Source organism: Podarcis muralis, chromosome 6 (genome assembly GCF_964188315.1).
Source record: "Podarcis muralis chromosome 6, rPodMur119.hap1.1, whole genome shotgun sequence".
NCBI classification, from domain to species: Eukaryota; Metazoa; Chordata; class Lepidosauria; order Squamata; family Lacertidae; genus Podarcis; species Podarcis muralis.
The window spans coordinates 18,531,256-18,550,413 of NC_135660.1; the positions used below are offsets into that span (position 1 = coordinate 18,531,256).

The window sequence follows — 19,158 nt, forward strand, 5'->3', positions numbered from 1 at the left end:
ATGACCTAATCTAAACGGAATATGTATTTCTGTCACCTTGTATTGTCTTTCCAATGGCATTACAAGTCTACCGGTGGACACAAAATAGAACATATCTGATTATTTCCATCTCCAATTTAAATCTGAGATGAGTAACTTGATTTGTGCATATCAAGAGTAACATGACCTTCTTAGAGCAATGGACAAGCTTATTAGCATTATTTATCAGTGTGTTCCACCCTCCCAAGCCTCTCTTCTGCTGCTCTCTAGCTAAACCGAGCCTCCAGATTATTAAATTAGCAGAAGAGAATGTTCCCTGATGTTTCCATTTTGAAATTGAGAAGGCATAAATTCAATGGTGTTCAGGACTCTGACAAGCTTTCTCTTCTAACTAGCATCTTCATACTATTCCAAATATCTCGTGCTGAACCATCAGCAGTATAATACGTTATCATTTTTGCACCCAATTGTTTGCATTCTTAGACTGTTTTAATGAAGGGTAGATATGGTTTGTCATTCATCACGTGGATTCATTTAGGGTAAGCAAACCTATTTTCCTACCCCCCCCCCCCCCCGCTGGGGAACAGAAAGGAGAAGCTGGGTGTCTGGAAGGGGTCCACTTTGGCCCAGGCCATTCTGGTGAGCCCCCACTCACAACCTGGGTATAATGCCACCGGCCTTAGTCCCTTGAGATGGAGCCAAGGCCTTGGGGAATCCTTACCTCTGGCCTCTATGGATTATGCCCAATTCCATTCCCTGCCAACTCCTGAAGCTGCGATAGAACTTGACATAGGAACAATTCCAGCAGAATTATGCATGTCGCTTTGAGGAAGGCAAAAACCTTAACACGTGTTTGACAGTTATCATGGTTTTAAAAAATTATCCATCCTTGTGAACCAGCAGCTGTCCATTGCCCACTGCAAGGATGTTTCTAACAGAAGAAGGAGGAAGGGAAGTCACAGCAAACACTGAGGCTGCACCGTGGCTTCACTTGAAATTTATGTATGCCCACAGAACAGTCTAGAGGAGGAGAGTTCCAGACCTGGGCACCACCCCATCACCTGTTGCTGGTACAGCCAGTTCATGATGCAGCACCACTGATCCTGCAGCTTTCATTGCCTTCCTCTTGTCTGCCACACTGGCAGCACAACGTAACCCGCCATGGAGGGTGGCAAGCAGAGTTGTGTTTTTTTCTGTAGCATCTCTGATGGTAATCATTTCATATTGTTGTTGTTGTTTAGTAGTTTAGCATCCTCTTTATTGTTGTTGTTGTTTAGTCGTTTAGTCGTGTCCGACTCTTCATGACCCCATGGACCAGAGCACGCCAGGCACTTCTGTCTTCCACTGCCTGCACACGAAAGCTCATACCAAGAACTAACTTAGTTGGTCTTTAAGGTGCTACTGGAAGGAATTTTTTTTTTTTTGTTTTGCCTCCCGCAGTTTGGTTAAACTCATGCTGGTAGCTTCGAGAACACTATCCAACCATCTCGTCCTCTGTCGTCCCCTTCTCCTTGTGCCCTCAATCTTTCCCAACATCAGAGTCTTTTAAAGAGAGTCTTCTCTTCTCATGAGGTGGCCAGAGTATTGGAGCCTCAGCTTCAGGATCTGTCCTTCCAGTGAGCACTCAGGGCTGATTTCCTTAAGAATGGATAGGTTTGATCTTTTTGCAGTCCATGGGACTCTCAAGAGTCTCCTATTAACCCATGTCAAATGCAGTAAATAAAAGCTGTACCCACAAGAAAAATGTTTCGTTAGCCTTACAGCTATACAACTCATGCAGTGCAGCAGAACCATGGGGACCCATTGTGAAACAATCAGAGGTGAAAACATTTATTGGAAACTGGCTAAAATTGAAGTAAGTAGGCAGATTTATCATGGAAACCTGCTGATTAGGGTGGGGAAACTGGGATTTTGTCTCATATTCTCACAGATGCTTATACAGTGGTACCTTGGGCTACAAACACCTTGGGTTACAAACACTTTGGGTTAGTAGTACCTTGGGTTAAGCACTTTACCTCAAAAAGCGAACAAAAATTGTGTGGCGGCGGCAGCAGGAGGCCCCATTAGCTAAAGTGGTACCTCAGGTGAAGAACTGTTTCAGGTTAAGAACGGACCTCTGGAACGAATTAAGTTCGTAACCAGAGGTACCACTGTAGTATCATATCAAGTTAGAATAGCCTGAATTCAGATGAGGGATTCTTTAAATTTGGCAGCTATGATTCAACTGAATGTGAATGAAACCTCCAGGACTTTGCGTTCGAAAAGTGCAAACCTGACCACACAAATCCCCAGTTTTTCTCCCACAGGATAGAGTGACAGCCACAAACTTGGATGACTTTAAAAGAGGAGCATGGGAAATCATGGAGTATAGGCCTATCCATGGTTTCTAGCCCTAGGGTTATACTCTGCTTCCACTGTTGTGGACAGTGTGTACACCACATGACCATTTTCACAAGCAACCGTAAATTGCCCAATTTGCAGAAATATCATATCATCATATGATAAAAGATGCCCTCTGGTGTGACTTAGTTGACCTCCCATGGCAGCTATGGTTGAGTGCAATGAAGAAATAAGTGAGATGCATTTCTGAACTGACAAAAGCGATCCTGCCGCTAAAAACACCCCCAGTGTGTTTTGTTCTCCTTCTTGGATCAGAAGAACTTAGAATGACCCTATTCTGGTCTTTCCTGCTGTACTGTACAGAAAATGATCAAAGTTCTGTGTACACTGAGCTAATTTGTCACAGTCTTGCAAACGTCCAACTTTGCAATGAACTAAGACAGCCATTACAAAGCAAAGCTCTGCCGAGATGTCAGACACCAAATCCCTCTGAAGACCATTAAAAACAAGAACCTCTTTTCTCCTGATAGGATTAACTGTCTGTTTTGCTCACAATGGGAAGGATGAACTCTAGCCATCCATTTTGAATTCCATGCTGAATCCTTGTGGAAAGGTAAAAGCTCAGATGGCACCCGAGGAAAAACCCTTGTCAGCTACCATTTGTATAATTTCTCTGCTAAGAGACAGCTGCTGTATCTTCTTAAGGACTGGGGATGGAGCATCTCCACACACACAGCCCGCAGGAGATTTGAAACTTTGATTGAAGAGTTTGGATTTGATATCCCGCTTTATCACTACCCGAAGGAGTCTCAAAGCAGCTAACATTCTCCTTTCCCTTCCTCCCCCACAACCCTCTGTGAGGTGAGTGGGGCTGAGAAACTTCAAAGAAGTGTGACTGGCCCAAGGTCACCCAGCAGCTGCATGTGGAGGAGCGGGGAAGCGAACCCGGTTCACCAGATTACGAGACTACCGCTCTTAACCACTACACCACACTGGCTCTCAGGACTCATTGTGACAGCAGATGGTGCTATAGAGCTGAAATGGGAACTCTATGAAATTTTCCATTGTGAGCTTTACAATGGTTGTTTCAGAGCATTTTCAGAGAGTTTTCTTCTAGCTGTGTAGATGCAGTCAGAGCATGCAACCATGCAGAGGAGGGGGAGAACATTGGGAACTTTGCCACCAACCCCCCCCCCTCACAGCCCCAGATCACCCTGGCCAGTCAAACATAACCAGGGGAAACCAAGAGGTGTCACAACCCAACACAAAGCTCAGGCCCCAATTTAGCTTGGGATTTTTTGACTCATTAACCATGCTGATTAACCATGCTGGCATCCTCTTGACCCTTGTGGTATTTTTTTCTGATCTGTGGTACACACAGCTGTTGAGCTTCCAATATTTTTTATTCCAACAACTTACAAGCATTTTGGAGTGAGTTGACTCTCTTGACATTGCCTTTTAACTTCCTTTTAACCAATCCTCTTATTTGGAGGACGTTTCCAATGATAATTATTATTGGAAACTTCCTACAAATAATGATGATGACTTTGAAACAGTCTCACCACTTTGCCTATTGGTAGGTCCAGCCCCACTTCTCACTGTCAGAATTTCCAAAATTAATTTTGAGCTCCCTGCTTGGGAGAATGACTAAGAAGAAGAAGAGTTTGGATTTGATATCCCACTTTATCACTACCCTAAGGAGTCTCAAAGCGGCTGACAATCTCCTTTCCCTTCCTTCCCCACAACAAACACTCTGTGAGGTGAGTGGGGCTGAGAGACTTCAAAGAAGTGTGACTGGCCCAAGGTCACCCAGCAGCTGCATGTGGAGGAGCGGGGAAGCGAACCTGGTTCACCAGATTACAAGTCTACCGCTCTTAACCACTACACCACACTGGCCGGGGGTAGGGGATCTTCACCAAGGCTAACAGAATGTCTCCAGTAGAAGGCAGCTCTACACATCCATCCAACCATCCTTATAGGCAAGCCTGACATACAACCATCTTCTCATGCTATTTTCTTTATACCATGAGTTTTGCTTACATGGTCAGATGTCCAAATACCTGCCATCAGCCTTCGGATTAGTATCAGTCTATGCATTTTTATTCTTTATGAAATTAGACACTCGTCCAAAATGATATATCATCTTGCCACAGGCATAATAAATACTTATCTCTGTATAAGCTTTTCAAGGCACTGTTGTTCTCCTGCTAAGCATTTCTCCTTCTTTTAGAAATTGCTTCCCTTAGCAAAAAGAAAAAGAGGCAAATGTAAAGCTGCAGAAAATATATTTCTTGAGGGTATTTTAAAATGAATGGATTAGCTTCTGGTCATTGTTCTTTTTGTGTGCTATTTTTAAAGGAAAAATAAGCAATGTTAAGTGTGCTGTAGAAGGGATGAAAATAAACTCCTAAATTCTGAAATGGAGTTTCTCTTATTTCAGAGGGTATCTCTGTTTTAGTGTTTCTACCCATTGCCTTACTCTCTTCTTTTCTTCCTCCTTTTCCCCACCCCATCTCTCATTCTTGTACATCTCAAATAAGGGTGGAAGGATCTATCAATTTTAATTATATTAGTTTCTCATTTTTCCAATCCTAAATCCAGTTCTTCACAATTTGCAAGCAGAAATGCAATTTTCACCTTGTTACATTAGCATACCTTCCAACATGTTGAGTCCCAAAACTGGGATGCACATCTTCCTCTCCATGCTCCCACGTCTGTCACATGACCCATGCAAGATCACAGAGCCCTGAAGATGTGCTTTTGGGGAGGGCATTCTCTCACAGCACCCCTAAATGTGTGTTTGGGGGAACTGTGAGATTGTGGCCTTGGGGGGGGGACACTTTTTTTCAGGGCAATTTCTTGGCATGAAATTGCACAATATCACAGCATCCCCAATGGCTGCCGTGCTTTTGTGGGGGGAAACGGGATGTCTCAGTTTTTCCAGGACACTTGTCTCGTATGCATTAGACCATGGGTAGGCAAACTAAGGCCCAGGGCCCAGATCCGGCCCAATCGCCTTCTAAATCCAGCCAATGGACGGTCCAGGAATCAGCGTGTTTTTACATGAGTAGAATGTGTCCTTTTATTTAAAATGCATCTCTGGGTTATTTGTGGGGCCTGCCTGGTGTTTTTACATGAGTAGAATGTGTGTTTTTATTTAAAATGCATCTCTGGGTTATTTGTGGGCCGTAGGAATTATTATTTTTTCTTTCAAAATATAGTCCGGCCCCCCACAAGGTCTGAGGGACAGTGGACCGGCCCCCAGCTGAAAAAGTTTGCTGACCCCTGCATGATTAGACAATAGTCCACCCACCCAAATGTCAAGGCTTTCTGTACTCCCCCTCCACACCTCTCTGTCCTTCATCTAGGAATCGAAGATGCATTACCACACCACAAGGACACATTCTAGCCAGATAACATCACTCAAAAAGATCCCACAGCTGTTCACTGAGAGGCGTGACCTGGGGAGAGTCCTAAGAACCAGACAGAAATGCTTTGAGGGCCTCATTCTGCTCACAGGTTGGAGGTTGCAAACTCCTCCGTTAGCATGTATTAATGTGTTATACTTGTGGGAAGCAGATGACTTGGGCTGCGATGTTATGTACACTTTTCTTGAAGGAAGCCTCACTGAACTCTGTGGATATTACTTCTGAGTCAACATGTCTACGATAGCACTTTTAGTTTTTCCTTTAGAAGATTTCTGACAGAAATAATTTGTTAATCTTCACTATAGCACAATGAAGCATTGTGTATAGCACTATACACAATGAAGGCATCTAGGAAACCTGGTAGGCAAAGTGCTCGTTTGTCATGTGCTGAATTGGATTCCAAGCCCTTCCTCGGTCATCACTGGTTGGTCATGCATTAATGATAACCCCAACCCACAAAGAATTGAGGACACAAATTGGTATCATCAGCAGAACAGTTTGCAAAGATTCTAAGACAAGTGGTGTCTGAAGCAATGCAATGCATCATTCAGAAAAGACAGAGACGTTTTAATGGAAGAGCCATTATACAATGGTGCGTGGAGTTTTGCTGTAATTGCATATTATGGCAGGTCAATTATTCATTAACATATATTGGCCTAAAGCATATACATTGCCATCACTGCCATGCTGTCCCTCTTTTTCATATGGTGTTCAGAAACCTAGAATGCAACACAAGGAGGATTTAAACAGTTCAGTTTACGGTGTTGATCTTATTCTAACAACTGTGCTGTGCTTCTAACAGGGCCACAAAATGCAGGGCTACTTAACTTCAGGACTAGCAAAATCCTCTACTTTATCTAATTGCCCTCCTGGTATATATGGAGTTCAATATTTGTATGGGACCATTTAGGGTGAATGCTTATGTTCAGGATTTGAGCCATTTTAGTCCCCTGCTGATTTCTGATTCTGCCCACCAACAGATGATCAGCAGTCCATGACTAGATAGGTTGCTGAAATCAAACTGGACTGTTGTTTTTTGGCTCTTCCCTTCTTATGCCCCGCCCCAATATTTTATTTATTTATTTATTTATTTATTTATTTATTTATTTATTTATTTATTTATTTATTTAGCATATTCTGTACCATCTTTAAAGGTAAAAAGCTTCTCATTTTGTACTGTGCAAATGAAAGTGAATTATTTTCCAAGTGGCCTCTCCAGTCACAGTGATTTGGGGAAAGGTTTAAAATTTGAGTTTGTTTTACACTACTACCCTTTCTCCTGTGCAAGTCAATTGAGGAGGAGGAAAAATACCTCCAAAATATCTGTAGTGGGGAGAAGAAGCCTCACCCCACGACTCTTGAGGTATTGGGTCCTTGCTAGCAGAATGGCATGTTCCACATCCCAGTCTTTCCCAGATATCTATAGCTTAAATGCTCCCTATGAATCCTATTATATCTACCCTGCCTCAGAATGGTAATGTCTGTTGTTGCCAAAGAACTACTATAGCTATCATCCTGAAATTTAGCAGTTTTCGTGCCCGCACATGGAGGCAACTACAAATACACATTGTAAACTGTCTGGCAGAAAATAACTAAGAATAAGAAAGTGTGGAAGCATCGGCCTATAGTTTGGCAAGCTTATTCAACTCTGGAGATACTCAAATGCCTGCAAATTTCATTCACTTCTATGAAAAGGAGAAAAATGTCACCATTTTTAGATTTCCTTTTAGAGTGAAGGGTTTGTATGTGGAGGAGGGAGATTTACATTAAACTTACCTAATTTGGTCCTGAATAATGAGACAAACTGGAAAGAAACAAAGCAGCTCCAAAACACAATGAGCTCCCTCCCAAAGCCCACAGACACAAGTCAAATCTTGTGACTGGTACACACCCCTAATACAGACAAAGGAAAATACCTTTGCTGATTCGTACAGGTTTTATCTAGCACTGAATCCTCACTGCAAACTGCTAAGGCAGCAGTCCTTGTGAATCAAACCTCACATAGAAGGATGAACATTTACATAAATCTTGGAGACTGAAAGACCCTCAGAGTATCTGAGGCTTCTTTCGGACACTGGATATTTTTGGCATCAGTACTATTGTTTTGAATATATATAAAGCACTGACCTAGATCTTTTGGCATAATTTTTCAGCTTCTAATACCGATAATATTGCTTTTAGACAGTGTTTCAGGGTTCCTTTTGAGATGAGTTCTTCAAAGCTGTAGCTTAATCCAGCCTTTATTAACTTTTGTAAAGTGATTATGGGGGGGGGGGGAGGGAGAGTTGGATGTGAGTTCTTAAAAGAAATAAGCATTCTGTTAGCAATAACTACACTGTTCCACTTCCAAAGTATTTGCAGGAATTCTCCTTCCTGGGCCTGGGCATTCAGTTATGTAGGTGGTAGTCAGCTGTGTTTACCTATTGAAATTGTTGATTTTCACCTTTGCTATCTTGAAAAAAAAACCATTGTTGTTCTTTAAATATATATAGGAAAGAAATCCCAAATAATTTTAAGGGGTAGTACAATGTCTTGAGGTGATGGGAAATGGTCCCCCATATATCTCTAGATTATCTGATTTGGGAAATATGAAGGGATTAGGAGAGAAGCCAAGTTTCAATAAGTTTAAAGGTATTTCTTGTGTGTGTGGAACAGAAATTAATTTGAGGAGGAATCAAATTTGCTTGCAGAAAAAAAATCAAATCTATGCCATTTTGCACACATGACAAGTTGCACATCTAAAAAGTAGTGACTAAGTGGATGTAGTGACATAGAATCTCTGTGCACATTCAAACTGCTCTGGGATCAAAGCAAGAGAAAGATTCACAGTCCAGATTCTGCAGGGTTTAAATATGCTAATATTTGCTAAGATCTAAGGAGAAACCCCCATCCAACTGTGTCAGACGTGAGGCCAAGAATCCTTTTGTGGTCTCATCCATCAAAACATGGCTGCACATGTGAGGGGAGCAATTCAGACTCCACACAAAATAGGTTCTAAAAACTTCTACATGAGTTTGTGGTCAGGGCATCCAAACCTTTCTTTAAATTGCCTTGCATGTTCCTAAATGCAGTGTTTTGCTTTGATTCAACACCACTTATGCTGGATTGAGAAAGGAAGTATGCCTGGTTGCTGATAGCATTCACATTTGATTGCTCAACCGCAATCTAAAGAGAAAAGTCTATAGGCTTTGCAGATACTCAACTATACTGAACATGGAGCAATTGTTTGTGCAATTTTTCTGAACTGCTTCCAAATGTAAATCCTTTCAGTTTGCAGATGGAATTCTATTTACATCCTATTCAACAACTCTTATCTGTTCAGTGTAAACAACATGAAATGAGTTCTACTGTTCTGAACTTGAAATACCTAAATCTAGAAGAATATAGGTGAGTTAAATCTGTTGCAGAAATAGACTTGCGGCACCTTAAAAACACATTCATTGTGGCATTGCAAGCTTTTGTGCGCATCAAAAGAAAGAGACCCTATGCGTTTTCAATATGGATAGGGACAACTATACTGAATCAGACCCATGTAGTCTGGCAACACACTTCTCAAGTGGCTAGTCACATGACTCTAGGAAGGTCACATGCAGGTATTAAAGACAGAATATTGTCCCTGAAGATAGAGGTTGTGCTTGTTGGTAAAAACTGACATGTCAGTGATCAACTTGATAAAACTGCAATGGATGCCAGCACAAAATGGCTACCATAGGCAAAAAACTAGTGACAGCACATTGTACATTACAACAAAACATTGGCCATAGTTATCGATAAACTTATCAACCATGAATTTTGTCCAATCTTTTAAAGCTGTCTCAGATACTGCACATCACTACATCTTGCAATAGCAAATTTGATTTATCTTTCTGCATAAACGGGAGCCATTTTTGTTGTTATAGAAAGAGGCTTTAAAAAAGAAACAAGAAACTATTGTTAGCATTACTATTACTAAATGCATATGTGGCTTAATGGCTGAAGTGGCTTCTAAGTGGTTTACAAGTAAAGGAAAGAAAATTATGGGTTTTTAAAAAAATGGATTTACAAAGGAACTGGCAGTCTCAACCTACCAAGTCTTAATGCTATAGCTTAAAACAATGCCTGGACTAGCCAGTTCTGGTCTTATGACATGTAAAATAATTAAGCCCACAGTAAAGGGTGATATGGGATGGTGATAATGTAATTTGAAACCATTTAAATTGGAGGAAGAGCATACCTGGCTAACCTCCTTGACATTTTGAGGAGGTTATGGATAAGAGTGATAATGACAGTTCACATGATGTAATTTATTTGAATTGTCAGAAAGCTATTAATAAAGTTCTACACGAAGGGAGCCTGCATAATTCACTGGATAAACCTCAGGGACTGAGAACAATTCACAGAGATGGATGGCGTGCTCTGGCTTGGAAGTATTCGGATGGGCAGGTTTTGCAGCGAGATGTTTGGTGGGGGCCGGGATTATGCTGTTGGTTCCTTTCTTCCTCTAATAGCAAAGGTCTGTGCTAGGAAACACATGCCGGAGGCAGGAAGCAGTGTTGTTATAAATAGCCCTGCCACAGGCAAGATTCCCTCATAGTCCCGAGGAGCAAGTGAATCTAATTGTTGGCAAACGTCTATCCTACCATTCTTCCAATGAGCTCAAGTTGGTGCACAGCCCCCCCCCCCCGCTGCCCATTTTTTATCCTCAAATTGAGGCACATTAAGCTAAGAGATAGTGACAGGCCCAAGGTCGCCCAGTCAGGTTCATGCCTGGGTGGGTGTTGTAGCTTGATTTCCCAGAGCCTAGCATGACACTCTAAGCGCTGCACCACACTGCCTTTTATGAAAGACAACGGGGAACTGCAACAAAATGGTGCAGTGCAGAGTTCTGGATTTCAGCTACACTATTCCACTCTCCCCTATCTAGTTTTCCATGCTAATACCTCCCTCATATGTGTTCCTGGCGCTGTTTGGCTACATAAGCAAAGGCCCTCCTAGCCTGCACGTCAGAAACAGAAATAAAGATTGTTTCACACTCGGGGGTGGGGGTGGGATTTGGGGTTTCTGTCCCAGTCACCAAAATGTCTCAGGCCCTTTCCATAAAAGTTAGAAAAGTGTGTTTGTGAACACATGGAAATCTTCTGCATGAGAAATATTCTGCTTGACTGTGGTTCCTACACATAAGATTATTGCACGCTTATCAACACACTTTTCTACTTCGCCCTTTGTGTTGTTTCCAGCTTCTAACATTTGTGCATACGCAACAAACACCTTTCTACAGTGTGAACTGATTTTTACTTTGGTTGCAGATAAATGTTACAGTAGCCAAAAGCAAAAAAGAAACCTTGAGCTTTTATAGATGTGAGAGATTTCATGTACTGACAAATGAAACAAGGGAACTTCGGAACAGGCGTTTGATTCATACTTATTTTATCCAAACAGAACGCTGTTCATTCCTAATTTGCTTTTTATTACATATAACATATGCATTTGGGGTTACATAATATTCAATTTTATTATTAGTTACACCCTGGAAATTCCTATGTGCCCCAGATGAATTCAGGGTATTTGGTTGTTTGCGTCAGAAACACAACATTTGCATTAGAAAGCTATTAGAAACTTTTATACCAGAAGCTGTGATGAATTTCCCCCACAGTATATGATATTTCACACACTTTGGGGCATAAACAATACACAAGAGATTTCTTTAGATGCATAGTCAACAAGGGACCTGTGAGTTTACTAGTAAGTTACAGCCAACCAAGAAATCTGAATGTATAATCTAGTTCTTCCATCACTAGATGGATTTGCAGAGCAGTTTAGGGGACAAAGAATAGATTAATAACACAAAGGTTTTAATGAAACAGGGATGCTGTGAACTGGATGGGAAAGCGATGGTGCAGCTGCTGCTATTGCAATAGTTGCTTAACTGACAAGCCTCATTCTGGGCCAAATTAAGCCCTTTGACGCATTTGCCTGGTGGTGCATGGGCCAATGAGAAGCAAACGGCGACAGAGTTCTGCACACCTCATGATCCCTGCATAGGCCCATGGGAGAAAACTTTCCCATGGGTCACCACAAGAGGAGGAAGGTGTAGAAACCTTTATAAGGCTTCCCCCTTTGGGGAAGGCAAAGCTGGCTGAGGGGAGATGGGGGCATGGCTGGGGCAAGACAAGGCTACGTTTCCGAGCACAATTCAAAGTGTTGGTGCTGACCTTTAAAGCCCTAAACGGCCTCGGTCCAGTATATCTGAAGGAGCGTGTCCACACCCATCGTTCTACCCAGACACTGAGGTCCAGCTCCGAGGGCCTTCTGGTGATTCCCTCATTGCGAGAAGCCAAGTTACAGGGAACCAGGCGGAGGGCCTTCTCGGTAGTGGCGCCCTCCCAGTGGAATGCCCTCCCACCAGATGTCAAAGAGAAAAACAACTACCAGACTTTTAGAAGACATCTGAAGGCAGCCCTGTTTAAGGAGACTTTTAATGTTTGATGTAGTACAGTATTTTAATATTGTTTTTTGGAAGCCGCCCAGAGTGGCTGGGGAAGCCCAGACAGATGGGCGGGGTGTAAATAAATTATTATTATTATTATTATTATTATTATTATTATTATTATTATTCAGTTTGGTCACCCGACCTGGCAACCCAGCACAGAACATAGAATCGTAGAAACATAGAATTGTAGAACTGGAAGGGATCCCAAGTCCAACCCCCTGCTATGCAGAAATTTCAGCTAAAGCATCCATGAGAGATGACCATCCAACCTCTGTTTAAAAGCCTCCAAGGCTTATGTTTCCTCTGCTAGGCTTGGACAGAGCAGCAACAGCCTTACTGCTGAATGGGGATTGAATCTGCTGTAACTTCACACTGGCTTAACTTACATCAAGTTGCTTTACACCAGCTTCTTGTGCCTAAGATTGCTACATTTTGGGACACTTTTGTTGGGGAGCATTTTTTAGAAAAGCCCCAAAGTTGTTGAGTTTTTTTAAACACCCAAAGAGTGTGATTTTTCAATTGACTTGCCTGAGATCTAGGACAAAGTGCCACATTTCAGAAATTCCCTCCGGATGTCAATTTCGCCTTTGAAATCCTGGTAACGTCTGGGAAAATCTGGACATATGGCAGCCCTAGTCAGTGAGTACCTTTGAAAGTTAGGGGCATCCACTGGACACTGGAGGAGGCCCATGAGATGGTCCTTTGCCAGAGGCCTCCTGAAACCTGGAGGAGATCCAGCTTCCATCCATTCTCTTCTGATAACATTTGAACTAAGAGAACGTGGAAGGGGGTTATGACATACAGAAGCAGCAGCTGTGTAGAACCAGTCCTATATGCATTTGAATGTTGGCTTGTGCTCAAATCATAACATGTGGGCATGCTTCTTTCCAGGCCCTCCAATCATTAAGATTATAGTGGACATGGCAAAAATATAATAAATTTAAAGCTGGCATGCCTCCAACTGTTTCAGCACTGCAATAGCAGAATGCATTATAATTTAGATCATATCGATCCAAAACTTACAGCTAAGTAAGTACTGCTTCTGCCCTTTGATAGGCACCTTCGGTGTCCTTGCAGATGACAAGAACTTGGAAAAGAAACAAAAATGTGTGCTACAAAATACTGAAATGAGCCCACTTTATTTAAAAATAAAAAAATCAACAAACTCTATAGAACTTAGTAAAAGAACATCAGTGTTTGGTCTCTTCTCCCTGTGCTTTCAATTATTACACTGATTGAAAACTGTGCCAGTAAAACAGCAGTGGTTCAGTGATGTAAGAAATCTACTCACGATTTCTACTGAGCATTTGGTTTGGTTAAGGCCAGCCCCAAAGGCAGCAAGGAGACCTTTGGATGCGGTCCATCTTGTATGTGTTTATAAAAAACCCTTGAGCTGGCCTTGGGCGAAAATGTAACAAGACTGGTGTCAAGAAAATAAGGGTGTTTTTTTTCCAAATCAGTGACAGGATGCATATCAGATGCAAGAAGTGGAAACTGGAAACAGATGGCTCTTTTGAGGAGAGTGGTCTACCTTGGCACTGAAATGAAATTGCATTACCGGTTGCTTTAACAGTCAGCAACTGAAAAATGAAAAAGCATATTCTATGTGGATCCCAAAGAGAAGATTCTTGATGGGTCAGTGGCACAGCAATATAAAGTCTAGAGCATTCAAATGCAGTCAAAGACAGACATGCAGAAGGTAGTTACCCATAGTTCTAACCATAAACCAGTGGCAATCTCATTTTCTCTCCACTCTTCTTAACAAAAACAGGAATGGAATGTAAATGTCAAGAAATAGTCCACATTAGCTAAGCTCCTTATATACATTGTTCCAATGAGCCAATGCTCCATATTCTCAATTACCATGATATATTTTTGTTTTTCCATTGCTGGCTGATCTCCATCCTCACTGCTGCTGGGAGGCATCACACTAAATTAATAGACCTTTCTTGTCCATGTTCTGGAGGGGCATATTGCTGCATGTGGGATGGGATTGTGAGCATCCAGACTTTGGGGACCAGAGTCCTTGAACAATTTACCAACATATTCATCCAAGCAATTCCTTTTGTCCCAGTGTTGTTGCCATTCCTTGATATTGCAAGAAATTGCATCACACTATAATCAATAATTACATCCGCAACTCTGTTGATAGACAACAGAAACTTGCCAGATTATATCTATTTACAGCTTTCACCCATTGGGTACTACAGGACTGCAGCATTCATTATGTATCATATGGCCCACAGGCAGACATGGAGCTTCTTGGGTTGGGTCACCAAAGGAAGACACAGCCTCTTCAGCTCTAGATCAGGCCCTCCATTGGCTCTATGACTAGGTAAAGACTACAAGAACTGCACAGAATGTTCTAGGTGCTGCAAGAGATTGATGGTCTTATCATCCTGCATAAGCTCTTAGTGTTCTTTTCTGGTAGTGTTTGGGCTTCTCTTTGGTTAGCAGTTTCAAGATTCTCCTCTCCCATCCTGTCAATTTCCCTTCTTTTAAACTGAGTCCCTGCCACAGTCTGATAACTGATTCATGCATCACTTGATGTTTTGATGATTGATGACTTTCAACCATTGTAAAGAGTTTTATCTGAATTGAGCTTGAGTGACCTAGACATTCCATGTTGGTTGACCATGCAGACGATCACTTGATGCTATATATACAGGAGCATGAATGTGTCCTCTAACTCATACTCTTAGGTTTTGCCTCTTTCACTTGTGCCAAGAAGCCTAACATGTCCAAGTCCTGGTGGCATTTTGTACTCCATTGTCAGCCTTGGTGAGTCCAGTAAAATCGGTTCTGTTAGGGCAGCCTCCTCGCGTCTTGCTCCATTTCATTTCTGGAACAATGTTCAGATCAGTAATAGGGCTAACTGTTACATTCCATTCTGTTGCTTGACCTATGGGGAAAGAATCTATATATATATATATGTCCAGTAGCACCTTTGAGACCAACTAAGTTTGTTCTTGGTATAAGCTTTCATGTGCATGCACACTTCTTCAGATACACTGAAACAGAAGTCACCAGACCCTTATATATAGTGGGAGGGTGGATTGGGGTTTTTCCCAGGAAGGTAGTAGGAGATGGGTGATTGACTCAATGGGTATGGTAAACCTGTTGACTACTGTTAATGACTGCAATTAGTCCTACAGAAAAAAGCAAGGGATAGTATGCATATGATTAGCATATGTAATGAGACAGGAATCCAACATCTCTATTAAGACCAGGTCTCTCCATAGTTTTCAGTTTAGTGATAAGTTGTAATTCAGCAACTTCTCTTTCAAGTCTGTTTCTGAAATTCTTTTGTAATAAGACAGCTGCTTTGAGATCCTGTATTGAATGTCCTGGGAGACTGAAGTGTTCTCCTACTGGCTTCTCTGTCTTGTGATTCCTGGTGTCAGATTTATGTCCATTTATCCTTTGGTGTAGGGTTTGGCCTGTTTGTCCAATATAGAGAGCTGAAGGGCACTGCTGGCATTTGATAATACATTATGAAGTGGCAGTTGCTAAACCATAAGCATGTATTTGACATACAGCCCTGATAAAGTTATTCTTTTCTGAGAGAGAAAATTGTACTTCATATATATATATATATATATATATATATATATATATATATATATAATATCTTAGAGGACAAAGGGAGAAAAAAAATCATCTTAATAAAATACTTGTTTCAATCATTCTTAATTTTCCATGCTCCAGGGATATCATCCTTTACTTTCCTCTTTAGATGTTCGAATGATCAAAGCTCACAGAGCAGCATCTCCTGAGAAAGACTTAGGGATTGCTGAAATCACCACTCTTTTGGTGGTGGTGGAGAGTGCACTGCATGTATTAATGACAGCTTACCATCTGTGAAGGCTGCCTTTCAACTTTTTTTGAACAAATTCAAGGTGACAAAGTTTCCTCTTTCTGATCCACTTTTCTCCATTTTAATGAGAAACATGGATGACTTTTCTTCTTTCCCCACTTCCTTAGATTAGATGTTTTGGATTATGCAATTATTTATATCCGTCTAAACCAACTTGGGGTCTCCTTCATTTGCCATATACCCATAAAGGTTTGCATAAAAAAGAATCCTTCAACATGCTGAAGGACCATTCTGCTCATGAATGGGGTGCTGAATGTTGCATGAATGAATATATATATATACAACTTAGGTCCAAGTTATATGAAAGACTATTCCTCATACAAGTCTGCCCAGATTCTGAGATCTTTGGCCCTTCTCTTGGTCTTGTCACCCTCACAGGCATGCTTGGTAGGGACATGAAAGAGGGCCTTTCCAGTGGCTGCTCCAAGACCTTGGAACCACCTCCCTGGGAAAGTTCTTTTTTCTATGCTAGGGGAAGAGGGAACCTTTAGAAGGAACTCAGAAGGGCATGTTTTAAAGGTCTAACAGTCTATATTTGTATATTTTGCTTTGCTGCATATTTTGTGATTTTAAATCTCAGCTAGGTGTCTCTCACCAAATTTTTGCACCCAGGAATTCTTTTTTTTATATACTCCCCCCCCCTTGCCAACAATACCGTTGCTTGCTTGTAGAATCCATGCTTTGTAAGCAAAATTTCCAGGTTCAATATCTGGTTTATCTAGTGATTTTTGCATCTCTCACTTTCTCATCTTTCCTGTCTGAAGTCCATGAGTAGTAGCCATTGATAGATTTAACTTTCAGTTCTCTGCTGAGAGTAATTCTCCCAGTTATCTAAATTTAGTCTATTTTGCCCATTCAAAACAATTGGACTTGAAACTAATATTAAGTCCTATTGTTTTTAATGGGGCCTAGTCACAGATAATGTTTAATTGACTGGAACCATGAATTGCAAGTGTAACCTGCTCTGTCATGGAGGAGAGGACTGGACAAAGTTGCCACCCTTGCCCTTGATGCTAGTGCACAAAACTGGTATTTTTTCATAGATAAAAATAATAATGGAACAACATTGCAGAATGATAACTATCTACTTTGCTGGATGGGAGATCTCTAGAGGCTATGATTTACTCACTCCTGAATACAAAAGACAACATGCTGTCATTAGCATGTAAATGGATCTCATCTCACCTACAAGACTTTGACAATAATGTCCTTAAATCAATATAATATTTTACACAACTGTGTTCTTTTCGGGAGCATAATCTATACTACTGACAGCCTCAATCTTTTACTTCATCTGTTCCTGACCTTCCAGATAATGCTGGTTGTTATCTACCTGTATTTGTTCCAGGATGATGATAGAAACAGTGTCCCGAAGAACTGCTTCGACACTCTTGATGGGGTGAACATTGAATACCAGCTGGTGAGGCATTTTTTTGCTTGAAAATCACTGAGCTCTGTAATTTTGTCCCTGTTTTGTTCTGAAATACAAGTTCTGCAAAATTAATTAAAATGTGAATGCAATAGAAAATAAGGTATTACTTCAGATATTCCAATATGGTCACCAAGTACGGTACATTTTTTCTGCTGTGTGCATCTGACTCTCTACACACAAAGTGACCAAGAGAGAGCACTGAATATTCCAACCCAGCAAAGGGTTTAGGATTTCTCTGTAATAACTAATACCAATTGACCTGATGTATAGCTCCTAGACTGTAGGGACGCGGGTGGCGCTGTGGGTAAAAGCCTCAGCGCCTAGGGCTTGCCGATCGCATGGTCGGCGGTTCGAATCCCCGCGGCGGGGTGCGCTCCCGTTGTTGGGTCCCAGCGCCTGCCAACCTAGCAGTTCGAAAACACCCCCGGGTGCAAGTAGATAAATAGGGACCGCTTACTAGCGGGAAGGTAAACGGCGTTTCCGTGTGCGGCGCTGGCTCGCCAGAGCAGTGATGTCACGCTGGCCACGTGACCCGGAAGTGTCTCCGGACAGCGCTGGCCCCCGGCCTCTTGAGTGAGATGGGCGCACAACCCTAGAGTCTGTCAAGACTGGCCCGTACGGGCAGGGGTACCTTTACCTTTACTATAGCTCCTAGACTGATGTGAAGATCAGAACATCATTACCCACTGGCTTGCACACTTCCTAAATGTTCTGTTTTAGTTCTTGGATTACATAAACATGTTTTAAGATGCTGGTGTAGAGCTCCCTCTTCCACACACTGAAAGTTAGAGCAGGGGTCAGCAAACTTTTTCAGCAGGGAGCTGGTCCACTGTCCCTCAGACCTTGTAGGGGGCCAGACTATTTTTTTGGGGGGGGGGATGAACGAATTCCTATGCCCCACAAATAACCCAGAGATGCATTTTAAATAAAAGGACACATTCTTGAGAGCCAGTGTGGTGTAGTGGTTAAGAGCGATAGACTCGTAATCTGGTGAACCGGGTTCGCTTCCCCGCTCCTCCATATGCAGCTGCTGGGTGACCTTGGGCTAGTCACACTTCTCTGAAGTCTCTCAGCCTCACTCACCTCACAGAGTGTTTGCTGTGGGGGAGGAAGGGAAAGGAGATTGCTAGCCACTTTGAGACTCCTTAGGGTAGTGATAAAGTGGGATATCAAATCCAAATTCCTCCTTCTCCTCCACTGCTCCTCTTCTTATTATTCTTATTTATTCTTCTTATTTATTCTTCTTCTTCTGTAAGAACACACTGATTCCTGGACCATCCATTGGCCGGATTTAGAAGGCCATTGGGCTGGATCCAGCCCCCAGGTGTTGGTTTGCCTACCCATGGGTTAGAGGATTCAGGACAGACAAGAGAAAGCAAAACTATAGAGTTTGCTCCCAATGAAGACAGTGAAAGTTTGCTCCCAATGAAGACAGTGAAAGGGGATTAGACTAACTCATGGAGGTAAAGGTTATCAGTGGCTAGTAGCCATCATAGCTATGTTCTGCCTCCATGGTCTAAGGCAGAAATGCTTTTGAATTCCATTTGCTGGAAACCACAGGAAGGGAGAGTGCTGAGAGGAGAGCGCTCTTGTGAGAACAGAATGGTCAATTGACCTGATCCAGTCGCTCTTC

At 42.0% G+C, this 19,158-nt stretch overlaps 1 long non-coding RNA gene across 1 annotated transcript in view; it reads left to right on the forward strand.

The window, feature by feature from the left end:
- Positions 1-19,158, forward strand: part of LOC144327952 (uncharacterized) — a 57,426-nt gene that overhangs the window by 26,638 nt on the left and 11,630 nt on the right. Inside the window, exon 3 of the long non-coding RNA XR_013393130.1 lies at positions 17,442-17,513. This is a non-coding gene — a long non-coding RNA (uncharacterized LOC144327952). The remainder of the gene's footprint in view (positions 1-17,441; positions 17,514-19,158) is intronic.